Raw genomic sequence first — 8,679 nt, 5'->3', positions numbered from 1 at the left:
GGATCCCATCCCTAATGACGATGAGCCAGAGCCTGAAGATGCAAGTGTGGATTTGCCTGAACCCGACTCACTTTTGGGCCCCCAGCATCGAAGGCACCTTATCCAGCGTTGCTTCACTAGTGAAGATGACAGCTATATGGACACTGTGTAGAGGTAAACTGCGAATAATGCTGCATATTACACCCTAATGCCAGTAAGTCAGACAGTGCTGATTTTATAAGACAGATAAACATGACTGTATGAAAATGACTTTATTCAGTATGTTGCATATGGACAGGTTCAGCATTGCCTCCTGCTGCAAGGAGTTCCAGCTTTTTGAGCATACTTTCTCGCTTCAAGTTCTGAGCCTGTTCCTTGGCTTTTAAAACTTGAACCTTCATATTATGCAACCCACTGCGTTTCCACGTTCGTCAGCGTAGCGTTCTTCTTTCAAGGTATGCTCATCGTTGAACATCTTCTGCCTTCTCATGCTGAGTGCGCCTCGCACTGCGCTCATCTTCTGCAGAACGAAGGCGTGCCTCCAGTTCCGTTGACAGCGCTGCGTCAACGGCGGACCACTGCCTCAGATGAAGAGCCTTGCTGGGCTCCTCCGTCTTCTGTATTCTGGCTGCATGAAGCCCTTGTGGCCGTGTCGTCTGTTGATGGCCCACCATGGCTAAGAGGGGGTGCTGGAGAGCTCAGACCAGAACTGTCGAGGAATCCTCCTTGGTCACCTTAGCCTAGGCTCATCACGAATTCTGCAGAAAAGAGTGTTGATAAAACATTTCACTATGTTTTACAACAAAACCAATAAATGACACATAAGAAAAGCAAACTTCATGGCACCTAACTCACATGTTCAGAACAAATGAATGCAGCAATTATGCTAGTGCATGTCTATACTGTACCGCCTTAATGGCACATAATGCATGATGAACTCTCTACAGTGTTTTTTGAACACAATAAGCTCACGCAGCTGTGTTGCAATGGGAGCTTGATAGTGTGCATTCAGAGCAGGCATACGGTGTTTGCCTAGTCACACAGTGCTACTAGCTCTTCATGAAAAAGGAAAGCAGCTGTCTGCATTCCTGGAAGCAGAGTACTATATTGCAGTGGAAGAGTCGGCAAGTTGAGGAAAGTGGCAAAGGAATAGACTATTATTTTTTACATATTCCGCTCATGTGTTGATTGTGCAAACTGTGCCCCACGAAAGGGAAATGTCCATAACAGTCACAGTAGCAACAAAAAATGTAAATATTGATTCCCAACAGAGCACATGTGTGGTCGAGCCGTTTTGTGATAGTTGAGGATGGTAACGTCGAGAAAGAGGCCAGCAAGCCATTTGCTTATCGATCGCAACTGCACTGGCCATTAGCAGCAATCGAGCATTCAATACGAAGCAGTGAGGCACGCTAAGGTGGCCGCAGAACCACAAATACGGTGGTAGTCGCAGTAGAAACGATGTTTCGCTTACCACCGTCGCTGTCTTCAGGCTGCGCGTTCCCTAGCACCATGCCGAAAGTAATGTCGGTGACGGTCTGGCTGGCTGGCATGCCGGCTGCGATGGCTTGTTGCTATCGAAGGGATTTGGCACTCGCACCGCCACATGCGGCACGAGTGCCTTGATTCGGGCAAGGCTGTCATCCAATAGTTCAGGCGGTGGTCCGCTGCCTGCAAAACTTTATAATATATACTTGCAACTTTCTGAGGGAAGAAAACATTTTCCGGGAGAAGAAATGGGGGAAGAAAAGAATAAAGAAAATTTACCTATGCCCATCACGCTCCTGGTCTGCTGTGCCTTCGCCTTCTTCAGTTATTGTTTGAGATTATCCCATAATTATTTTAGTTTGATTTGCCGTGGGTGCACGTCGGCATGCTGTTACACTGAAGCCACAGCTGCTCCCATGTTTTTGCCTTCGCATTCAGGGAAATAGCATTCTTTTTTTTTGCACTCGATTACGCTGCTGTACCTTTTTACAAAATAGTCAGCAAAACCTTTGCTTCTACACTGAAATACGGCTTCCCTGGCATAGCAAATGCAAGCACAGTACAAAACCAACAAAACGAAGCGAGGTCCAAACTACCAAAAAACCGACGCTCAGATGCTACCGGAGTTGCCAGCCTCAGTTCGCTTTCTTGCCCAATGCAGCTTTTAAAAAAACTTTAACCTGTTAACAAAACAAATTGAATTTATGCTCAGGTATAGAAGTATAAATGTAAATTTCACGGTGTCGGCAGTTTACCTTGGCAATTAATTGAGAATTTTTTACATTTCTTGAACGTATCCTCGGAACCAGCAGTCACTTCGGTCCTTTTCCTTTGGCGAGGCACTCCTTCCGCAGGGAAGGCGAAAGGAAGCTTTTAGAATTCGTGACGGTCTTCTCGGGTCGCACTACATTTAGGGAGCATAAAGGGCTCCCTGCGGAAGGTAGGAAAATGGTCTAAGGTTAGGAGAGTTTCAGAATTCGGGCTATAGTTTTGCCTTGCCCTGTGTGTATTGCATTTATAGAATTCAGCACACCATTGCTTTACGCCATCCACTGAGAATATTTCTGGACGGGCACTGAACGAGATCATTCCAATTAATTTTGCACAGCTAGCATTGTGCTATTCATGTCAATGAAAATGGAATATCTATCGTGGTTGTAGGTGTTTACATGAACTGGATCTCAGTGACACGTCTGACAAACGTTAGTTAGTTAGTTATATTGATTTTAATGGCGCAAAAGCAACTGAGGCTATGATGCGCCAAACACACGGTTAGAGCTTTTGTTAAAGGTTACGCTTTTTATATCTAAAGTTTGTATAAAACATTGGCTTCTCTGAGAAATTTAAAAATGCTTCAAAAATCAACCAGTGCTTGATCTCCTAAAAGTAACATGGGGTGTAGTGGGATGTATTCATTGTACAATGTTGTGAAATATTTTTTCCTCAGTTGTTCCAGTTTTTTGCATACAATTAAAATGTGGTTTACCGTGAGTTCATCGCCACACATTTCGCAGAGAGGTTTGTCTTTTTTTGCCAGTAAGAAGTTGTGAGTAAGGTGTGTGTGTCCAATGCGTAGTCGACACAAAATAACTTCTATGAAACGCTCCTGATGTGTACATGATCTCCATTCTCCCAAAACAGGTTTTATAGAATGTAGTTTGTTGTTTGTTTGTTCGTCCCATGCAATCTGCCATTTATTCCTGAGTTTACTGTGCAGTAATTTAGAAAAATCCCTCTGTGGTATGTTAACTTGTTTTATATGGCCAATTCTAGCTTGTGCTGCGCAAGCATCTGCTCTCTCATTACCTAAAATTTCAACATGACTAGGGACCCAGCAGAATATAATGTTATGTTTTTGCTTTGTAATTTTAACTATGTTATGTATGATTTTTCCTATTATGGGTTCAGCAGCGTTTGTAGAATGCAGCGCTTTTAGCATACTCAGTGAATCGGTGTAAATGTTGTTATTTTTTATGTTTTGTTTTACTATTTGTTCTACAGCTACAAAGATGGCATAACACTCCGCAGTAAATACCGATACATACTGTGGCAATCGTATCATTTTTTCATTTGTTCCTTGAATTACTGCACTTCCGACATGACTTTCTGTTTTTGAGCCATCAGTGTAAAATTCAGTGTAAGTGTTATATTTTTCTTGTAGTGCAAAGAACTCTTGTAGTATGTGCTCGTGTGGTATTTTCTCTTTTTTTACGTGTGTCAGTGTGAAGTCACACACGGAAGGAAGGCTGTACCATGGTGGTAGATATTCATGTCTTTGTGCAATATTAGGTAGGGCGTCCAGCACTGCTAAGTCTTCACATTTATCTTCAAAGCGCATTATTAGTGGCCTGATAAAATGTGGTTTATTATTTAATAATCTCCTAGATGGGCACTTGGTAACAATGGGATAGCAGAGATGTTTAGGGAGAGAACGGGTTTTTAGGATGTACGTGCATGTTAGTGTGACTCTTCTATCCTCTAGTGTGGGCTCATTAGCTTCAACGTAAAGACTACTTACCGGGGATGTTCTATATGCTCCAGTTGATAGGCGCAAACCAAGATTATGAACAGGGTCCAGTCGTTTCAAGTAGGATGCTCTTGCCGAACCATATACCACGCACCCGTAGTCCAGCTTGGAGCGCACCAAGGAGCGATATATTTGCAATAGGCATGCTCTATCGGACCCCCACCGTTTTCGCGAGAGAACCTTTAATATATTGAGGGCTTGGGATGCTTTCTTTTTCAGGTTGTTAATGTGTGACAGAAATGTAAGTTTCTTGTCAAAAGTTACGCCTAAAAATTTATGTTCCTGTTTGACTGGCAGTGTGGTTTGATTCAAGCACAGATTGGGATCTACCTGTAGGCCTCGTTGTAATGAGAACAAAACAGCTACTGTTTTTTGAGGGGAGAACTTGAATCCATTTTTCTCTGCCCAAGCAGCCAGTTTGGTTAGTGTGATTTGTATTTGTCTCTCGCAGGACAGTATGTTGGAAGAAGTGTATGCTATCTGTATGTCATCTACATAAACTGAATACATTACGGACTTAGGGATTACTTTGGCCAAAGAATTCATTTTTACTATAAAGAGTGTCGTACTTAAAATGCATCCCTGGGGTACGCCATTCTCTTCGGTGAATGTCATTGATAAAGTTGCTCCCAGACGGACTCTGAATGTGCGGTTAGTCAGGAAGTCGTTCAAGCAGTTAAGCATCCTGCCGCGGATCCCTAGCTCTGCTAGGTCATGGAGGATGCCGAACTTCCACGCGGTATCATAGGCCTTCTCCAAATCGAAGAAGACCCCGATACAGTGCTGTTTGTGGATGAACGCCTCCCGGATGGTGTTTTCTAGGCGGACAAGGTGATCAGTGGTCGAGCATGCTTTCTTAAATCCACATTGATGTAAATCTAGGAGTCGACGAGATTCAAGTGTGAAGGTCATTCTAATGTTTACTATGCTTTCGAAAGATTTAGCGATGCAGCTGGTGAGGGCTATCGGTCTGTAATTGTTAGGACTTGTTGGTTGTTTTCCGGGTTTCAGAAAAGGTACTATTATTGCTTTCCTCCACTCCTCAGGTATATTTCCAGTTGTCCATATTTCGTTAAAGAATTTCAACAATGCCTGCACGGCAGCCTCGGAGAGATGGGCAAGCATAGCGTAATGCACATTATCTGGGCCTGTTGCTGTCTTTTTACCAGAAGATAATGCCTTAATCAATTCCTGGAGTGTGATGGGTTGATTGTAGTCCTCGTTCATACCTGCTGCAAATGGAAGTTTTTGTTTTTCTGCTATTGCTTTGTACTTCTAAAACGTGTTTGTGTAATTGGACGAACTGGAAACTTCAGCAAAATGCTCACCTAGTATGTTGGCCTGTTCTTCTAATGATGTTTGTGTCCCGGGTGTAGTCAGTAGAGGGAGTGTGAAAGAGGTAGGGTCACTACTGAATCTTCGAACCTTTTCCCACATTTTTTTTTTGAGGTTATTGAGCAGTTTATTGAGGACACATATTTCTGCCACGAGGATTTCTCGGCATTTCTCCGAACGAATCGCGCTCTGGCCTTGGCCCTCTTAAAGACAATCAAGTTCTCCGCTGTGGGATACCGACGCAGAGAGCCCCAAGCTTTATTTTGTTGTTTTTTTGCCAATGTGCATTCTTGTGTCCACCATACTTTATGTTTTTTGTGTACGAGTCCTGTTGTTTGTGGTATGGCTAGTGTAGCGGCCGATATTATGCATGTAGTAAACCTTTCGTTAATTTCGTCGATGGTGAGGTCTTCACAAAATTCTTTTTCTAGTGTGGCATTAGCTGTAAAAAGTGACCAGTCGGCGAGGTGAAGTTTCCAGCGCCGTGGTCTTGTGGGGATGACTGCAGTAGACAATGAGAGGCTGATGATAATAGGTAGGTGATCACTTCCCAGAGGGTCATTTAAAACATCCCATTTAAAATCGGTAAAAAGCGATGGTGATGCGAAAGCTAAATCGAGAAAGCTCATTTTTGCCGAGCTTGGGCAACAATAAGTTGCTTTTCCGGTATTTAAAAGACAGATGTTATTTGAGAGGATAAAATCTTCGATTGTTTGCCCCCTAGAGTCGCAGCGCTCGCTTCCCCAAAAAGGGGAGTGAGCGTTAAAATCCCCAACTACCAGATATGGCTCTGGAAGTTCATCTATCAATTCTTCTAGATCATGGACTGTTAATGTAAAATGTGGAGGAATGTATACGGAACAGATTGTTAGTGTTTTATAGCTGACGATGCTGACTGCAACCGCCTCAAGTTTTGTATTGAGCTTGATTTCTCGAGCAGGGACGCCGCTTTGGACGACAATTGCGACGCCTCCTGAGAGTCGATTTGCCTGCTCGCGATCGCGTCTAAAAGTTTGATAATGTTTCAGGATATGTACATGTTGTGGACCAAGATTGGTCTCCTGAAGACATAAAACTATGGGTAACATTGACCCTAAAATATGTGTTATGTCAATATAATTCCGCATAAGTCCTCTGCAATTCCATTGAATTAAAAATGCCATGCTTGTGTTTTTGAGAGAAAATGAAAGGGGATTTACTTATGTGGTGGGCCCGTTATGAGGGGCCTGTCTTTTTTTCGCTCACGAGAGCTGTTCCGCCGCTGTAATGGAGGCGGAGTGGGTGTTGTATCCATCACCTCAACAGAGGTGCTGGAGGACCGCGCAGTCGCGGTTGTGTTAGTTTCAGGTTTCTCCCGACGGGGGGAGGTCCTGCGGGATGCCGACCCATAGACCGGCGGTCCCTGCTTTGGCAGTGACAGGGCAGCTTTCGCTGACCCTGCCTGGGGCGTGGATGGCCCTGCCATAGGCTCGGTGGGAGCGGCCTTGGTAGGTGCCGGAGTGCTGTGTGGTGCTACGCCCCTGCGCACCACATCAGCGAAGTTTTGTTTTGCTGTGAAGGAGAATGTGTTTGTTAGCGCAATACGCCTTCTCGCTTCTTTGAAAGAAATGTTTTCTTTTGTCTTTATGGTGATTATCTCTTCTTCTTTTTTCCAGGACGGACACGCCCTGGAGTATGCAGCATGTTCTCCTTCACAGTTTGCACAGCACAGGGCTGCGTCACATACATCAGACTGGTGATCCTTGGAGGCACATTTTGCGCAAGTTTTACGACCGCGGCAGCTCTGTGAGCCGTGGCCGAACCTTTGGCAGTTGAAACACCTGCGAGGGTTTGGTACGTATGGTCGTACATTGATTTTCAAATATCCCACGTCGATTGTGTCGGGCAGGGTGCTGGTGTTGAACGTCAGGATCATGTGTTTTTGTCTATTTCCTTGTTGTCCTTCCGGATTTTGATTCGGTGAACATCTATGACGTCTTGGTCGATGAGCCCTTCGAGCATTTCTTTTTCAGTTATGTGAAGAAAATCATTTTCCGATATTACGCCTCGGACAGTGTTTAGTGAGCGATGAGGAGACACGGAGACCGGGATTTCCCCTATGGACGTTAGGTTGGAGAGCTTAGAATGCTGGACATTGTCACACAGTTCGAGCAATAAGTCGCCGCTGGCCATTTTTGACAGCTTATAGCCAATGCCCAGGGTTTCAGTCAAGCACTTTGACACAAGGAAGGGGGATATTATTCTTGCCTGTTTATCTTGTTGTTCACTGTGGATCACATGATATTTGGGGAAAGTTACTTTTCTTTTTTAAAAGAAGTTGTCTGCCTCGTTCCGCCCTCTTTTGAGAGAGCGATCAGGTTTTGAAAGTTGGGGAGCCATAAAAAAAACTTTGTTTTTCGGTCATGGTGCCAGCCACCCACCACGGAGTCCAACAAGGGGACGGGACAGGACTTGATAGCAAGTCCTGCCCACGCCAGCTGTACACCTCAACTATAACCAAATATGACGCAACTCAGGGTAGTTGGTCACACAAGGTTAACCCTCGCCGCCAGGAAAAAAGGAAAAACCAAGAAGCGAGTAGGATATAGGAGAGTTGTGAGACAGAGAAAGGAAAGTTAAAGATGAAGAGGAGGATAGGAAAAGGCGACTGCCGATTCCCCCCGGTCGGGTCAGGCCGGAGGTGCCGTCTGCAGGAAGCTGGGGCCAAAGTGGTGTGTTGCCTCCGCCAAGGGGCCTTAAGGGTCCAAACGCTCGGCATCGGCTCAACCACCAGGATCCCCTTTTCCCCGGACACGGCGATGCCACGCACGGCGAGGCGCGGGTGCTCGGGTCCGTGGTGATGCACAGTTCACCATCATCCCCTTGCGGGGATGTCCCTGCGGATGCTCGGGAACCCGCGGTGTCGCCACTCACCGTCGCGACGCCTGCAAGCTGCAGGCGCCCCCCTGCGGGGTCTGACAAACGATCTTGTTCACAGGTGTTTCAAGAAGAGTACGTTTCGTATTTGGAACTCTACCCTGGCGAGTCGGCCAGACTGTCCCGAGCGAGCTTGGAACCAGGGGCCAGATCCAGCGACGTTTCCGTTCGGCAACTGGTTCCTTTCGTCGCTTCTAATTGGCCGGCCGCCGTCATGCCGGCGTGACGCATGACTTCCGGAGGAGGGTCTGCGTTTTCCGTTTACGTCCCGGGGCGGGGCCACGAAACCGAAAGGGTCCGTTTTAGCGGCCGAGACAGGGGTTGAATTCGATTCATCTGTGGTTCACTGCACAGCCTGCACCAGTTCATGGTACACTGCACCAAGCCCTCGATTCCCAGCGCCGTCTGCACCACCGCCCGCAATTGATTTGTGT

The 8,679-nt window shown here is 45.8% G+C and overlaps 1 long non-coding RNA gene across 1 annotated transcript; it reads right to left on the bottom strand.

The window, feature by feature from the left end:
• Positions 1 to 232: 232 nt before the first annotated feature.
• LOC144111229 (uncharacterized) lies at positions 233 to 1,497 on the bottom strand. Its single transcript, XR_013310004.1, has 2 exons — positions 1,454 to 1,497; positions 233 to 737 (listed from the first exon to the last, which is right to left on the bottom strand). It is a non-coding gene; the product is annotated as an uncharacterized LOC144111229 (long non-coding RNA).
• Positions 1,498 to 8,679: the final 7,182 nt, after the last annotated feature.

This window comes from Amblyomma americanum, chromosome 11, assembly GCF_052857255.1.
Source record: "Amblyomma americanum isolate KBUSLIRL-KWMA chromosome 11, ASM5285725v1, whole genome shotgun sequence".
NCBI classification, from domain to species: domain Eukaryota; kingdom Metazoa; phylum Arthropoda; class Arachnida; order Ixodida; family Ixodidae; genus Amblyomma; species Amblyomma americanum.
The sequence above is the reverse complement of the archived record's forward strand: the minus strand, read 5'-3'. Positions and strand labels throughout refer to the sequence as shown.